This window comes from Oryx dammah, unplaced genomic scaffold, assembly GCF_014754425.2.
Source record: "Oryx dammah isolate SB20612 unplaced genomic scaffold, SCBI_Odam_1.1 HiC_scaffold_26, whole genome shotgun sequence".
In the NCBI taxonomy this organism is placed as follows: domain Eukaryota; kingdom Metazoa; phylum Chordata; class Mammalia; order Artiodactyla; family Bovidae; genus Oryx; species Oryx dammah.
In genome coordinates, this window is record NW_024070210.1 from 96,297,702 (window position 1) to 96,314,690 (window position 16,989).

Genomic DNA, 16,989 nt, shown 5'->3' on the forward strand with positions numbered 1-16,989 from the left:
GCGGTTTTAATTATTGTCACCTTATAATATGCTTTAATATCTGAACAGGCTAGTCACCGTTTTCACTCTTCGTATTAAGAATTTTCTTTTCCTATACTGTCATATTTCATATGAATATGAAATACTAATTTTAACATATTGTTATTAAAATATGTGTATATTACTTCAAAAATCCTTTCATTACTTTTATTAGGACTGCCTTACAGTATGGCTTAGTTTACAAAGATTTGATATCTTTTTTTTGCAGTATTGCTGGTTTACAATGGTTGCTGCTGCTGCTGCTGCTGCTGCTGCTAAGTCGCGTCAGTCGTGTCCGACTCTGTGATCCCATAGACGACAGCCCACCAGGCTCCCCCGTCCCTGGGATTCTCCAGGCAAGAACACTGGAGTGGGGTGCCATTTTCTTCTCCAGTGCATGAAAGTGAAAAGTGAAAGTGAAGTCGCTCAGTCGTCCGACTCTTCGAGACCCCATGGACTGCAGCCTACCAGGCTTCTCCGTCCATGGGATTTTCCAGGCAAGAGTACTGGAGTGGGGTGCCACTGCCTTCTCCAATACATACTACTACTTTATATAAAATAGATAAGCAACAGGACTACTGTATAGCGTGGGATATTATATTTAATATCTTATAATACCCTACAAGATAGTATATTTAATATCTTAATATAGTATATAGTTATACAATAAACATAATTACTATAATTACTAATTAATTATAGTATAATTATGTTATAGTATATATAGTATAAATAGTAGTACATATAGTATATATACTATATATAGTATGTAAGAATTACATAATTACTATATAATTATAATTTAAAATATATTATTAAATTATATAATGACATATAAATGAATTGTAGTAAATAGAATTATATATGAGTATATATAATTAATGATTTTTAATAATTGCATGTAATAACAATTATCTAGTGCTTATATATTGATATTAAATATATTATCTTATAGGTTATTATAAGATATTAAATGTAATTTCCCATGCTATACAGTAGTCCTTGTGGCTTATCTATTTTATATATAGCAGTGTGTACCTATTAACCCCAAACTCTCAATTTGTGCTTCCATTCCCCCTCCTTTGGCAACAACCATAAGTTTGTTTTCTTTGTGCATCTGTTTCTATTTTGAAAATAAGTTTATTTATATCATTATTTTAGATCCCACATACAAGCGATAACACATGATACTTGTCTTTCTCTAATTTATTTCACTTACTATGATAAAAAGATATGGTATCTTGATGATAAAGATCTCTGACGTGTGTCTTCCTGTCTAGCACTATCTTATGCCAAGAAAAAGTTGGCTTAAAGCTCAACATTCAGAAAACGATCATGGCATCCGGTCCCATCATTTCATGGGAAATAGATGGGGAAACAGTGGAAACAGTGTCAGACTTTATATTTTTGGGCTCCAAAATCACTGCAGATGGTGACTGCAGCCATGAAATTAAAAGATGCTTACTCCTTGGAAGAAAAGTTATGATCAACCTAGATAGCATATTCAAAAGCAGAGACATTACTTTGCCGACTAAGGTCCATCTAGCCAAGGCTATGGTTTTTCCTGTGGTCATGTATGGATGTGAGAGTTGGACTGTGAAGAAAGCTGAGCGCCAAAGAATTGATGCTTTTGAAGTGTGGTGTTGGAGAAGACTCTTGAGAGTCCCTTGGACTGCAAGGAGATCCAACCAGTCCATTCTGAAGGAGATCAACCCTGGGATTTCTTTGGAGGGAATGATGCTAAAGCTGAAACTCCAGTACTTTGGCCACCTCATGCGAAGAGTTGACTCATTGGAAAAGACTCTGATGCTGGGAGGGATTGGGGGCAGGAGGAGAAGGGGAAACTGAGGATGAGATGCTGGATGGCATCACCGACTCCATGGACATGAGTCTGAGTGAACTCTGGGAGTTGGTGATGAACAGGGAGGCCTGGCGTGCTGTGATTCATGGGGTCGCAAAGAGTCGGACACAACTGAGTGACTGAACTGAACTGAACTGAACATGGGTACCATTCTGGAAGCTTTTAACAAAAAATACCAAGCTTTTGAATGCATTATGTGCCAAGGATTTAAAGTGGGCCTTGTATAAGTGCACCAAAAATTTCTATTTTAGGACTTGGACAGACATCTTGATTCGCTGTGTTATAGTTATGTCTCTAAAATTAATAGTAAGGATTTTAAATTTAGATATATATAAAGAACCTTAAAAATTCATATTCTAGTAATGTTTGAAAACAAGAATATAATTAGAGATATGTAGAAATATGTATAAGAATGCTTAGTATAGTATTTTTCATAACAAAAATTGGAAATAATATAAATGCATACCAGTAGAGGCTTGATTAACTTAGGGTAATATTTATCTTAAAATACCATTCAGTTAGTCAAATTTTTTCTTTTCATAAATATTTGTTACCATAAATATTCTAGTTGCAATTTTAAATGTAAAAGCAAAGGTTTAATTAGTATGTTTCTAATTTGTTTTTAAAAGTTGAATGTTTATGTATTATTTATGTATTCTTTGAAAAAAGACAAGAAGTCAGTAAACAAAAATGTTAGCATTAGCCATCTATAGAGGTGGATTGTGCTTAATTTTATTTTTGCTTTGTGTTTTGTTGTGTTTCCCCCTTTTCTATAAGGAGCAGGATTGTTTTATAATAATTAATTCTTAATGAAATCCTTGACAATGAGGTTTCATAACAAGATTGCAGTGAAGAGGAGGCATAGGAGGTGTATCAGTAGGTGAAAAATATTTACTGAAATCAGAACAGCGTATAAATACTAAGTGATCCTCCACTTTATTTATGTTATATTTGCCTTTCTGAAGGGCACTGCGAGTTTGCAAAGTCCTGGAATCATGTTCCATTATTCAATAGCTGATATATAAAAACATAGCTTCAAAAATGGTGGCTCATAGGAAAAAAACATGAAAGAAACACAATAGTAAAATTAGATGTGCAAAATTAGAAAAAAAGGAATCACTGGATAATTTTGTTATTTGCTTGACTGTACACATTTTGTAAAACATAACAACAGTGATAGAGAAATCAACCATTGTTACAGTTTTCCTGTCCAAAAAAAAAAAAAAAAGGTCTTAACCATCTGTAAATTAGCAAAAAGAAAAAGAGGCTAATTACATGATTGTGATATGGATCAAGAGCAGATGAGGATGCCAATGTGTCTGCTCTGTTTTTACTGCCGCTGAAATGCCTGCTTCCCATTGTGTGTTTATGTGCTCTCAGGATGAATGTTGTCAACTATCTGTTGCTATTCCTGTGCTGTGTTTACTGCTCTCAGACACAAGGGAACAACTGAAAACTTACTTGAACTCAATCTTAAGAAGTGAGCATTTCTCTTTTGTTAGGTTCTATTTGAAATATTTATGGAAATGCACTTTCCTTTTATCCCAAAATTCTTTTAGTGCTGAGTTTTGAAATGTTTTTTTTCCTGAATTTTTTAAGAAATTAAATTTATAAGACACATGGATTTTTTTCTGGAGACTTCAATAACTAACCACTGTGGGCTGAAATTTTGTTGACACATGAGTGCACCTTTTAATCAATGAAAGAGCATCAGGGTTTAAAATGAAAGATTTACAATGGCAGCCCTTTGTTTGCAGGGGTGGGGGGACAGATGGGGAGAATAAAATTTGAAAATGTGTGGGTTTTATTCACTGCTGACCCTTGACCTTCCAACATGAGTTATTTATAATCAAATGTTTTTCTAGGAAATGGTGATTTTTCTCAGGTTGAGAAATAGGACTCAGAGTTCTCAAACTGTTGCAGTATAGAATTAGTTCTACCCTCACCTACAGCTTCATTCAAAATCTGTTATTGAACACATACTATGTGCAAGAGCCTGAAGATGTAAAGATAAATAAGACATGGTTGATGCTCCCAAGAAGGGTTCAGTTCAGTTCAGCTCAGTTCAGTCGCTCAGTCGTGTCCAACTCTTTGCGACCCCATGAATTGCAGCACGCCAGGCCTCCCTATCCATCACCAATTCCCAGAGTTCACTCAGACTCACGTCCATCGAGTCAGTGATGCCATCCAGCCATCTCATCCTCTGTCGTCCCCTTCTCCTCCTGCCCCCAATCCCTCCCAGGATCAGAGTCTTTTCTGAGTCAACTCTTCACATGAGGTGCCCAAAGTACTGGAGTTTCAGCTTTAGCATCATTCCTTCCAAAGAAATCCCAAGGTTGATCTCCTTTGAATGGGCTGGTTGGCTCTCCTTGCAGTCCAAGGGACTCTCAAGAGTCTTCTCCAACACCACAGTTCAAAAGCATCAATTCTTTGGCGCTCAGCCTTCTTCACAGTCTAACTCTCACATCCATACATGACTACTGGAAAAACCATAGCCTTGACTAGATGGACCTTAGTCGGCAAAGTAATGTCTCTGCTTTTGAATATGCTATCTAGGTTGGTCACAACTTTTCTTCCAAGGAGTAAGCATCTTTTAATTTCATGGCTGCAATCAACATCTGCAGTGATTTTGGAGCCCAGAAAAATAAAGTCTGACACTGTTTCCACTGTTTCCCCATCTATTTCCCATGAAGTGATGGGACCAGATGCCGTGATCTTCGTTTTCTGAAAGTCGAGCTGTAAGCCAACTTTTTCACTCTCCTCTTTCACTTTAATCAAGAGGCTTTTTAGTTCCTCTTCACTTTCTGCCATAAGGGTGGTGTCATCTGCATATCTGAGGTTATTGATATTTCTCCTGGCAATCTTGATTCCAGCTTGTGTTTCTTCCAGTCCAGTGTTTCTCATGATGTACTCTGCATATAAGTTAAATAAGCAGGGTGAAGGTCCATCTAGTCAAGGCTATGGTTTTTCCTGTGGTTAGGTATGGATGTGAGAGTTGGACTGCGAAGAAGGCTGAGCGCTGAAGAATTGATGCTTTTGAACTGTGGTGTTAGAGAAGACTCTTGAGAGTCCCCTGGATTGCAAGGAGATCCAACCAGTCCATTCTGAAGGAGATCAACCCTGGGATTTCTTTGGAGGGAATGATGCTAAAGCTGAAACTCCAGTACTTTGGCCACCTCATGCGAAGAGTTGACTCATTGTAAAAGACTCTGATCCTGGGAGGGATTGGGGGCAGGAGGAGAAGGGGACGACTGAGGATGAGATGGCTGGATGGCATCACGGACTCGATGGACGTGAGTCTGAGTGAACTCCGGGAGATGGTGATGGACAGGGAGGCCTGGCGTGCTGCGATTCATGGGGTCGCAAAGAGTCGGACACGACTGAGCAACTGAACTGAACTGACAATATACACCTTGACGTACTCCTTTTCCTATTTGGAACCAGTCTGCTGTTCCATATCCAGTTCTAACTGTTGCTTCCTGACCTGCATACAGATTTCTCAAGAGGCAGGTCAGGTGGTCTGGTATTCCCATCTCTTTCAGAATTTTCCACAGTTTATTGTGATCCACACAGTCAAAGGCTTTGGCATAGTCAATAAAGCAGAAATAGATGTTTTTCTGGAACTCTCTTGTTTTTTCCAAGATCCAGCGGATGTTGGCAATCTGATCTCTGGTTCCTCTGCCTTTTCTAAAACCAGCTTGAACATCAGGAAGTTCACGGTTCACAAGAAGGGTTAAGATGAATGAAAGGCAGAAACCAGGTAAGAATATAGTCGTAGTATAAACTCCACTTACCTGGTATTGTGAAAAACGAAAGAGGAGCACGTGGACTCTGACCCTATATAGAAATTTCATCCAGTGGGTGGCATCCTCAGTGGAATGGAGTAATAATGCTAATAATGATTGACGGCGAAGACAACAGTGATAACAGGGCCAGACATTGTGGTCAATACTTTACACATATTAATACATTACCTGTTTAGGCTTTGCCATAGTTCAGTGAAGTAGGTGGTACAGTAATTTCTTTTTACAAATGATGAAACAAGAGGCACAGCTAAGATGCAAACCTGGGTCCATTTTATTTGGAGTCCAAACCCTTATAAAGTTCGTGCTTTGAAGTTCCACGTACTAAATCTTCTTGCTGAACACCTACTGGTAAGTTATTTCACCTCTTTAAGCTTTGATTTCCTGCTTTGTAAAATGGTGATAATAACACCCGAGAATGCGGTCCGCTTCCTACCTGATAGCTACCTCTCCTTCCTTCTTCCATGCCAACAGAACTCACCTCCAGTCACTAAAGCTGAACACTCCAGATGCTCATGTTCTCAGCTGCCCTTATAGCAAGGGCCTGGACGCATGACCAAGTCCTGGCCCATGGAACCTGAGAGGGGAATCAAGGGGAGGAACAGTTCATCTCTAATAAAAATTAATGCTAGGAATCTACTTTCACTTCCTGCGATGAAGCCCGATACTACTGTAGCCAACCTGCGATCCTAAAGAGCCGCCATGGACATGCTGAGGAGAGCTCCCAGAAGGTGGTGAGCAGAGGAGTCCGCGTTAACATCATGGAGCGATGTGGACAGTACATTTTCTTCCTTATTTAAACCACTTTTAATTGGATATTCTGTGACTCAAAGGTATTCCAAATTTGTTGAGTTTTAGATGAGCTAAAGAGTGTACAAAGCACTTCGTATAATACTTGCATACAGTAAGTGCTCAAGAATAGAGGGTCTTATCATCTGCTTGGTCAAAGTTATCTAAGTGTGATTTTTGTTTTGTAGCTTTTGATCATTAGTAAGATACAGAGTTTTCTTTTCTCTTTTTAAATAACCATTTCTAAATTGACCAAATCTAGACATAAATAATATGTAAACCAAATCAGTGATACTCTTTGACTTCTTAAGGGATTAAGCATAGTGCAAAGTAACAGCTGGGGCTTCACAGGTGGTGCAGTGGTAAAGAATCTGCCTACCAACACAGGAGACTCAGGAGACTTGTGTTCCACCCCTGGGTTGGGAAGGTCTTCTGGAGTAGGAAATGGCAACCGGTTCTAGTGTTCTTGCCTGGAAAATCCCATGGACAGAGGAACCTGGCGGGCTATAGTCCTTGGGGTCACAAAGAATCGGACACAACTGAGCACCCAGGCAGAAATTAACAACTGAGTTGGCCCAGAGCATGGAGCTATCAGATATGCTGCTGGATCAATCATTAAATCCAGATCCATTCCAGAACTTGTATGAAAGGATTATAGGTATCCTCGTGCATGCATGCTAAGTCACTTGAGTCATGTCTGACTCTGTGTGACTCTATGGACTGTAGTCTGCCAGGCTCCCCTATCCATGGGGGTTCTCCAGGCAAGAATACTGGAGTGGGCTGCCATGACCTCCTCCAGGGGATCTTCCCGACCCAGGGATCGAACCTGAGTCTCTAATGTCTCCTGCGCTGGCAAGTGTGTTCTTTACCACTAGTGCCACGTGGGAAGCCCAGGCTACTCATAAAGAGGCTTCTGTCTTTTTAAATTAACATACAACTGACCATCAAGAATGCACCTGGAACTCCACTTTCCACCAGGTGAGCACTGTGGAAGTCATCAGTCTGCAACCTGGAAGAGGGCCCTCATCTGAACTCGACCATGCTGGCACCGAGGTCTCAGACTTCCGGCCTCCAAAATGGTGAGAAATACATTTCTGTTGTTTGTGAACTGAAATAAGGATGCGCCTACAGTTAGAAAAGGTGGTTTTATTACTCGGTGCAGAGAGGGAGGACACACATCATGGGCAATGATGGAGCACCTCAGTGAATGGGTATTGGGATAGCGCTGTAGGATGGGGACTTGGGGTAAGTAATTTGGAGACTCTAAGGAGATGGGGGTTTGTTCCAGATCAGATGATGTAAGAAAGCAAGACCAATTCTATGACTGGGCATCAACCAATCTTATCTATAGAAAGGGGAGATTAGACTGAGGATAGAGTTATCACTGGCTGCTGCTGCTGCTGCTAAGTCACTTCAGTCGTGTCCAACTCTGTGCGACCCCATAGATGGCAGCCTACCAGGCTCCCCTGTCCCTGGGATTCTCCAAGCAAGAACACTGGAGTGGGTTGCCATTTCCTTCTCCAGTGCATGAAAGTGAAAAGTGAAAGTGAAGTCACTCAGTTGTGTCTGACCCTTGGCGACCCCATGGACTGCAGCCTACCAGGCTCCTCCATCCATGGGATTTTCCAGGCAAGAGTACTGGAGTGGGGTGCCATTGCTAATAAGTAGCAATCAATCATCTTGGCCAAGCAAGGAGATGTTTGGCATTTTCAGGTAAAACAGTGCCTTTATTTCTGCTTGTGCTTAGACAAAATTATGTAGGGACCTTATTTGGTCTCATTTTATTACGATCTTGGCGTAACCTTGCTTGAGGTTGATGTTCTGTGAGAGTGATTAACATCTAATAGAATGACATGGCCTCACTCTGAGTATAAGGCAAACTTTTGGATGTGAGGGACTGTCATTTTTGTTTTTATCTCAGTGCAAAATGCAGTAATATTAGATGCACATGTGCTTCTCTCTATGTAATGCTGTATTTTGAAATCCAGAATTAAAATCAGTATGGGGATGGTGTGTGTGTGTGCTCAGCGTGTCTGACTCTTTGCAGACATGGACTGTAGCCCTTCAGGCTCCTCTGCCTATGGAATTTTCCAGGCAAGAATACTGGAGTGGGTTACCATTTCCTTCTCCAGGGGATCTTCCCAACCCAGGGATCAAACCCAAGTCTCTTGCATCGCCTGCACTGGAGAATTCTTTACCACTGAGCCACCTGGGAAGATTCCACCTGGGATGGTACTTTAATGTAAAGGGAACAAGAGCAAAATCCTGCTGTTTCTATTAATGGTCCATGTTGGGAAGATTCTGTAATTCTTTTTGGATGATGTAAGGAAGTTAGAGTAGGAGTACTCCCCACAATAGCAGGAAAATCGTTCCTCAGAAAGGGTGTAATCTCCAGTTAGCCACATCTTCCTTCATCCTTGGACAAAAGATAAAGGAGGAATACTCTACTTTATGTTTTGTTCATTCACAATTATTTTTTGACAATCAAATCCCAGCTATCATTCTAAGTTGTTGTTTTTTTTTTTAATCAGGTGTTTATTTTTAAAAAGATCTTCAACTGTCCTTGGTGTCTCCCTTTCTATCTGTTCTTGTTCATATATTTAACAAGTGATTATGAAAGACCATGATAATGAGAATAACAAGCATTGTTCAGGAAATGATATTATAAGTTAAGATGAGCTGTAGTTGATGTGTTTCAGTTCTAGAAAAATGTTCATAACATGTGGCCAGTTGCAAAATAAAAATAAACCATGAAGATTTAGGGGTAGGGATAATGACAAAAGCTTCTGGATTATAAGTTGGAAAATACATTTTCCCAGGGAAGAGTCAAGGAGACACTTAATGAAAGCATATTAGTAACTGTCATTTCTGAAAGAAATAAAAATAAATAGTGCTTGGATGATAAAGGGAATAGATGTTCAGTTACTGCCCCTAAAGAAGCACAGAACTCTGTCACACTCCCTCTCACTCCTAATATGTGATTTTTAACTCAAGATTTTCTTACTTCATCTATGTTTCAAAAACAATTTTCCTCATTCAGAAGAACTATTGAAACACTTTTATTTTAAAATCTTTTTCATGTGAGATATCCCATCCTCAAGGGTGAGGATTACCCAAAGTCGTTCTCATTGCTTTCCATTTTTTGTGCCTGGCTACATTAAGTTACTGATTATTTCTCCCTTCTCTTCTGTGACATATTTAACTTAGATTTATTCCCACAATAATAATTTCTAATCTATTACAAACTTGAATTAATAGGTATATATGCAGCTCAACAATAATCTGCTTTATGATATATCCAAGTTGCAAAGTGAAATGAACAGCACTTGACTGTTGCTGCCTTTCCACATGTCCTGACAGAGAGGATCTAGTGTGAGGATAGAGGAAGCTAGGCTAGGGGCCTGGTTCTGTGGCTTTCAAGATGCTTGTTGGTAAGGGTGAGGGCACTACTGCTGGTTCTCACACTTCATTGTGCATCGAAATGGCCGGAGGCTGTGTTAAAACCTCAGATGCTGAGCCTTACCTCCAAGGGTTTCTGTTTCCTTAGGTCTCAGGCTGGAGAATTTGTAATCCCAATGAATTCGCAGGTGATGCTGTTACTACTAATCCAGGAACCACATTTTATTTTTAAAATTTGTTTTATCAACGTTTAGTTGATTTGCAATATTGTATGTTTCTCTTGCACAGCAAAGAAATTCAGATATACATATATCTATTTCTTTTCAAATTCTTGTCCCATAGAAGTTATTACAGAATACTGAATATAGTTCCCTATGCTATATAGTAGGACTTTATTGTTTAATCCATCCTATATATAATAGTTTGCATCTGCTAATATGGAGAGCGGCTGTGCGCCTGCGCGGCGCCGAGTGCGGGAGTACCAGCGAGCAGTTTGAGTTTCGCTCCCGGAGCCAGGTCTGGAGACCCTACGCTTCCGACCGAGATTGGGTGGGGGAGGGGGCGGTTCTCGGCGCCTCGCGACCCCGCTGAGTGGGCCCTTTGCTCCCGGACCCACACAAGAGGCTTAAAGGATGGCCTCAGATCTGGAACAGTTATGCTCTCATATTACTGAAAAGATTGGTAATATTAAAAAAACTCTGTCATTGAGAAATTGTGGGAAAGAACCTACCTCGAAGACCATTTTAAATAAAATAGGAGATGAGATCATTGTAGTAAATGAACTTCTAACTAAATTGGAATTGGAAATTCAGTATCAAGAACAAACCAACAGTTCCCTCAAGGAACTCTTTGAATCTCTTGAAGAAGATTATAAAGAAGTGGAGCATCTCAAAGAAAACATCCCTCCCCATTTGCCTCAAGTAACAGTTACCCAGAACTTTGTTAACAGATCAGATCTTGACCCTGAAGAACCAGTCAAAGCTGAGGAACCTGCACCCACAAAGAAGCCTCCCAAAGAACAAAGAAGTATTAAAGAAATGCCATTTATAACTTCTGATGAGTTTAATGGCATTCCTGCCTACATGAAATCCCGCTTAACCTATTGTCACATTAATGATGTTATTAAAGAAATCAACAAGGCAGTTGTTAGTAAATATAAGATCCTACATCCACCAAAAAAGTCTGTGAGTTCTGTGGCCAGAAATCTCTATCACAGATTTATTGACGGAAGAAACGAACGAAACCAAAGGTCATTATTTTGTAGTGGAAGCTGACATAAAGGAGTTCACAGCTTTGAAAGTCGACAAGCGGTTTCATGCGATACTGAATATTTTACGACACTGCCGGGGGCTATCAGAGGTCCGAGGGAAAGGGCTTACCTGATATGTTATAATATAACGTCCTTGTGAGCTTTTGAACCAGCTAACAGGGTTTAGAGGCTGTTCCTATAGTTTCCTTACATGTAATTTTTTAATACATAATTTTTTTAGCTTTTTCATTCTTTTTTTGTTTCTTCTAAAAAGAAAGCATGTATATTTAAAAATCTGCTACCTTACAGTAAGTCCTTAATCACCTACCATGTGAGCCTCTGTTCTAGGCATACAGTGGAACTAAGAAATGTTCCTATTTAGTTTTCGTGTTCAGTGACAGTGCTGCCAGTCCCAGTAAGAGGGATGCAGATAAAAGCCAAAGTTCAAGAAGACAAGATCAAGGAAGGCCAGGCTCTTTGGAATGAAAGGTTATTAGTGTCTATATTCCATCCTATAGATTGATGATATTTCAGACTATAGTCAGAAGTTGGATATGAGGGCAGCACATTGATCCCTGGGTCGGGAAGATCCCGTGGAGAAGGGAAAGGCTGCCCACTCCAGTATCCTGGCCTGGAGAATTCCATGGACTGTGTCGTTGATGGAGTCGCAAAGAGTCGGACACGACTGAGCGACTTTCACTTTCACTTCACTAATCCCAAACAAACTTCCAATTTATCACTCCCTTATCCTTTGGCAACCCCAAATTTATTCTCTATGTCTGTGAGTCTCTTTCTGTTTCATAGATAAGTTAATTTGTGTCATATTTTGAATTCCACGTGTGATATCATATAGTACTTGTCCTTCTCTTTCTGACTTAGTACAGTCATCTCCAGGTCCATCCCTGTTGCTGCGAATGGCATTATTTCATTCTTTTTTATGACTGAGTAGTATTCTATTGTGTGTATATATATATATATATATATATATATATATATATACCACATCTTCTTTTTTCATCTGTTGATGGATGTTTGTTTCCATGGCTTGGTTATTGTAAATAGTGCTTCTATGAACATGGGGTGCATGTATGTTTCTAAATTGCAGTTTTGTCTGGATATATGCCCAGGAGTGGGATTGCTGGATCATATGGCAATTCTATTTTTAGTTGTTTGAGGAACCTCCATACTGTTTTCCGTAGTGGCTGCACCAATTTACTTTCCCACCAACAGTGTAGGAGGGAAGAACCACATTTTAAAAACCTTTACCCTTGTTGATAAATGTCTGTTGATCCCCCAGCTATGTGGGTTACAGGTTCCTCCTTTCCTGTATAACTTCTTACCATGCTGAGATAAGTTGGGGGTGGCCTAATCTCATGTCTTCTCTGCTAGTTTGTTATCTAGACCTCTGGTCTAGAGCCTGAAGCTTGGTGTCTTCTTAGGCTGGGTCCTAGTTTTTCAGGCTCTTTGCTCATGAACCTGAGCCTTCATTTCTCTAATATCTTAGACTGGATGCTGAATCACTGAAACATCTTCTCTTGTCCTAACCTCTAGGCTGTCTCCCATACCCATGTGACTTACAGTGCCTGTCAACCCTTCTGTCTGTCTCCATCAATCATTCTTGGCCTTCATGTAAATGGCAACACACTCCAATATTCTTGCCTGGAAATTTTCATGGATAGGGAAGCCTGGCTGGCTACAGTCCATGGGTGGCAAAGAGTCAGACACAACTGAGCATGTGCACACATGTTCTGTTATCATCTAAGTCTCTTGTGAAACTTACCACCTACAGAATTCTGATTTCATTCAGTTCCATTACCATGATAAATATAATGAATTAGAGTTCCTTGGGAACTCAAAGGACACAGAAACATGTGATCTGATTGAGTCTGAAAGAAGCAATATGTGGTTGTTAGTTGTCATCAGAGCTAATAAGACAATGAGAAATTCAGTTCAGTTCAGTCGCTCAGTCGTGTCCTACTCTTTGTGACCCCATGAATTGCAGCACGCCAGGCCTCCCTGTCCATCACCAACTCCCGGAGTCCACCCAAACCCATGTCCATCGAGTAGGTGATGCCATCCAACCATCTCATCCTCTGTCGTCCCCTTTTCCTCCTGCCCTCAATCTTTCCCAGCATCAGGGCCTTTTCCAATAGGTCAGCTCTTTGCATCAGGTGGCCAAAGTATTGGTCAACATCAGTCCTTCCAATGAACACCCAGGACTGATCCCCTTTAGGATGGACTGGTTGGATCTCCTTGCAGTCCAAGGGACTCTCAAGAGTCTTCTCCAACACCACAGTTCAAAAGCATCAATTCTTCGTTGCTCAGCTTTCTTCACAGTCCCACTCTCACATCCATACATGACTACTGGAAAAACCATAGCCTTGACTAGACGGACCTTTGTCGGCAAAGTAATGTCTCTGCTTTTGAATATGCTGTCTAGGTTGGTCGTATCTTTCCTTCCAAGGAGTAAGCGTCTTTTAATTTCATGGCTGCAATCACCATCTCCAGTGATTTTGGAGCCCAGAAAAATAAAGTCAGCCACTGTTTCCACTGTTTCCCCATCTATTTCCCATGAAGTGATGGGACTAGATGCCATGATTTTAGTTTTCTGAATGAGAAATTAATATGAATAATAATTGACTTCAGTTACAGAAAGGGATAGTTAACATTGTACATGGTCAACACATACTTAGAAACTGTATTAGTTTTCTCATGCTCTGTGATCAGTTCAGTTCAGTCACTCAGTCTGTCCGACTCTTTGTGACCCCATGGACTGCAGCAGCCAGGCTTCCCTGTCCATCACCAACTCCTGGAGCCTACTCAAACTCATGTCCATCGGGTCAGTGATGCCATCCAACCATCTCATCCTCTGTCGTCCCCTTCTCCTCCTGCCTTCAATCTTTCCCAGCATCAGGGTCTTTTCTAATGAGTCAGCTCTTCACGTTAGGTGGCCAAAGTACTGGAGCTTCAGCATCAGTTCTTCCAATGAATATTCAGGACTGATTTCCTTTAGGATGGACTGGTTGGATCTCCTTGCAATCCAAGGGACTCTCAAGAGTCTTCTCCAACTGCTCTGTGATAAATCACCATAAACTTTGTGTCTTCAAGTAACACCCACTTATTAGCTCACAGTTTTGTCTGGCAGAAGTCTGGAAAGCAGAGCTGGTCCACTCCTGGGAATCACACAGGGTGAAATCAAAATGTCGACTGGTGGCATGCTTTTATGGAGGCCCGACCAAGGAAGAACCTGCTTCCAAGCTCATTTGTGTTATTAGCAGAAAGCAGTTCCTTCTGGTTATAGGACAGAGGTCTTCCTTTTCATGCTGACTCTCAGCCAGGGACCACTCTCTGCTTGTACACAGCTCATGTAATTCCTTGATTAGGCCCAGCTGAACAATCTCCATTTTGACATTTAACATAATCATAGGGATATAATCACATTCTTAGTTTCCACCAGCACTTAAAGGGGCAGATGATTTGATTATACAGGATTGAAAGACACTGGGGTAGAATTCTGACTACTGCCTGTCTACCCTCTCCTCCACAACAATCCACATCTGTTTCACACGCAAAATACCTGTACCTGCTCCAAAGTTTCCCAGGGGAAACTATCCCTTTTCAGTATCAACTCAAAAGTCAAAAAAAAAAAAAAAATCATCTAAATCAGGTTCTGATGAAGCTCCTAGGGCACATTCCCTCTCTAATTCCACACTCCCTGTGGAACTATAGAGACAAGTAGTTTGCCCCCACACTCTCAAGATACAATGGTGGGATAGGCACAAGATAACAGTTCAGGCATTCCAGCTCAAATGGGGTGAAAATGGAAAACACAAGGAGTTATCAGTCCGAAGCAGTTTTGACATCCAGCTCGGCTAACTCATTGAGGCCTGAAAGCAGGAGAATAATTCTCCTTGACTTTTTGTTTTACTCTCTTGGCTCTTGGTTCCGCCCTCTGAGTAAGGGTTACTAGGGGTCATTCTTAGACTAATGTTACTGTAGTAATGATTTGATTTTTGGTGTAGACTGCATTTCAGATATCTTGAGGAATTCATGGCAGATACATGGGAATGCATGGTATTTATATTAGTAAGCATAATTCAAACATTTATAAAGCTGACAAAATGGCACCCCAATTTTTAAGCACAATGATATTAACCACCTATGTTAGTCATTCCCCAAGCCATGAGTTCATAAGATGACTTCTAGGAGTAAAGAGCATCCATTAGGAATAGTCATCTGATGGATGACTATCTCAGTGAAGAAACAGAAGGAAACCAAAGAACTGAGAAAACAAGTTTACAGTAAGGCTTTAAATAAAGCCTATAGCATGTCCTTAAGCCAGCTTTTCTCTAACATAGTCAAATGTCGTCAGGAAGAAAAAAACAACCAAAGGTCATGTATTTGGGTACTTGTTAACATCAAAAGAGACACCTAAGACCTAATCAAGGACCAGTGTCCAGTACATGGGCGACTCTTTGAAGTTATTTTGGCAGTGACTTCTAAAGCATACAACCTTGGAGACCTCTTCTACATGAGGCTGTCCTGAATGTGACCCTTAGACAAAGCCACAAGAAAGCTGCTACAGACAAAAGAGAGAGAAGATCTTTAGTCCAATGATTTGCAGCAGACAGGGGAAAGTCAAGGGCAAAGTTACAGCGATAATGTAGACATTTCACACTTCACATATTAAACAGTGGCCCAGGCCCACTGTGAGCACAAAATGTTCTTTGAGGTGTTTTTCAAGTTGCAATTGTGGATTCGTGCTAATATAGTCATCATTTCTTGTCCAGTCGTTCCTGTGAACAAGGGCAAGTATTACAGTGGGTTGTTGTTAAAATTACTACAGTGATAGGGTCGTGTGAAAATTCAGTTTGCAGTGGGAGAATGAGACACAGTCAGCCAAACACAGATAGAACGAGAACTCTGGGTTCTGGCCTTGTTCCATATCCTAATGGACACCATTTATGGCATGCCCTCTGTGTGTAAAACGCTGTTACGTGTTTTACAAATGTTATCACATTTAGTTCTCAGAGCAATCCTTAGGCAGTGGGAACTTTGATTCTGTTTCATATCTGTAGACATTGGGGCTCTGAGAGAGGTTGCCATTTGCCCAAGGACACACAGTTGGTAGGCGATGGCTGCCTCTAGAGCACTCTGCGTAGTTTCCTCATAGCTTGCCCATCAGGTTGAAATTATCTGTTCAAGTGTTGCCCACACCAGACTATAAGGTCACAACAAGAGGGATTCTGTCTTATTTGGAACCTAGTGCAGGCAACATATGTGTGTTGAACTGAACTGTTAGCCCTTAAAGCCCATGCTCTTATCATCTGTCAGGATGTGCTAACTTCCTAACATGATAAAAATGTGGCAGAGAGATAACCAGGGCTTGGAGACAAGGAGACTGCAGAGTTCTGGGGTTAGAAGACCTTCTAGAAGACCTACATCTGTCTCTTCAGAAAAATTCATTCTTGGAAGTCTTCATTCATGCAAATTCCTGTTGATGAAAAACTATCTCCATGAACAAAACATAGAGAACGTTTGTAGAAGTTCTATCTTCCTCTAATTTCCTCCCTAACCCAGAGCACACGGAAAACAATAGAAACTGGACAAGCTATTTTTTACATTTTTCCTACATTCCTGTCAATGCTGCTCAAGAGAGTTTTGCTAAATGGGTAACAAGGCACAGAATAGGTCAGGTATCTCTACCACGTGTCTGCCATCTGGACCCTGGGGCTATAGCCACGCCTAGGCCTTTTTACCTTGAGAGTGAAGTGACTTGGGCACAAAAATGTTCTGGATATACACTGACCACTGTCTGAGGCTTGACGTCCAGGCCGTAAGCTAGTATGGATGCCCGTGGAAGCTTATAA

The 16,989-nt window shown here is 40.7% G+C and overlaps 1 pseudogene; it reads left to right on the plus strand.

Annotated features, from left to right (window-relative positions):
* The first annotated feature begins 10,315 nt into the window (after positions 1 to 10,315).
* Positions 10,316 to 11,584, plus strand: LOC120852636 (annotated as a pseudogene).
* The last annotated feature ends 5,405 nt before the right edge of the window (positions 11,585 to 16,989 follow it).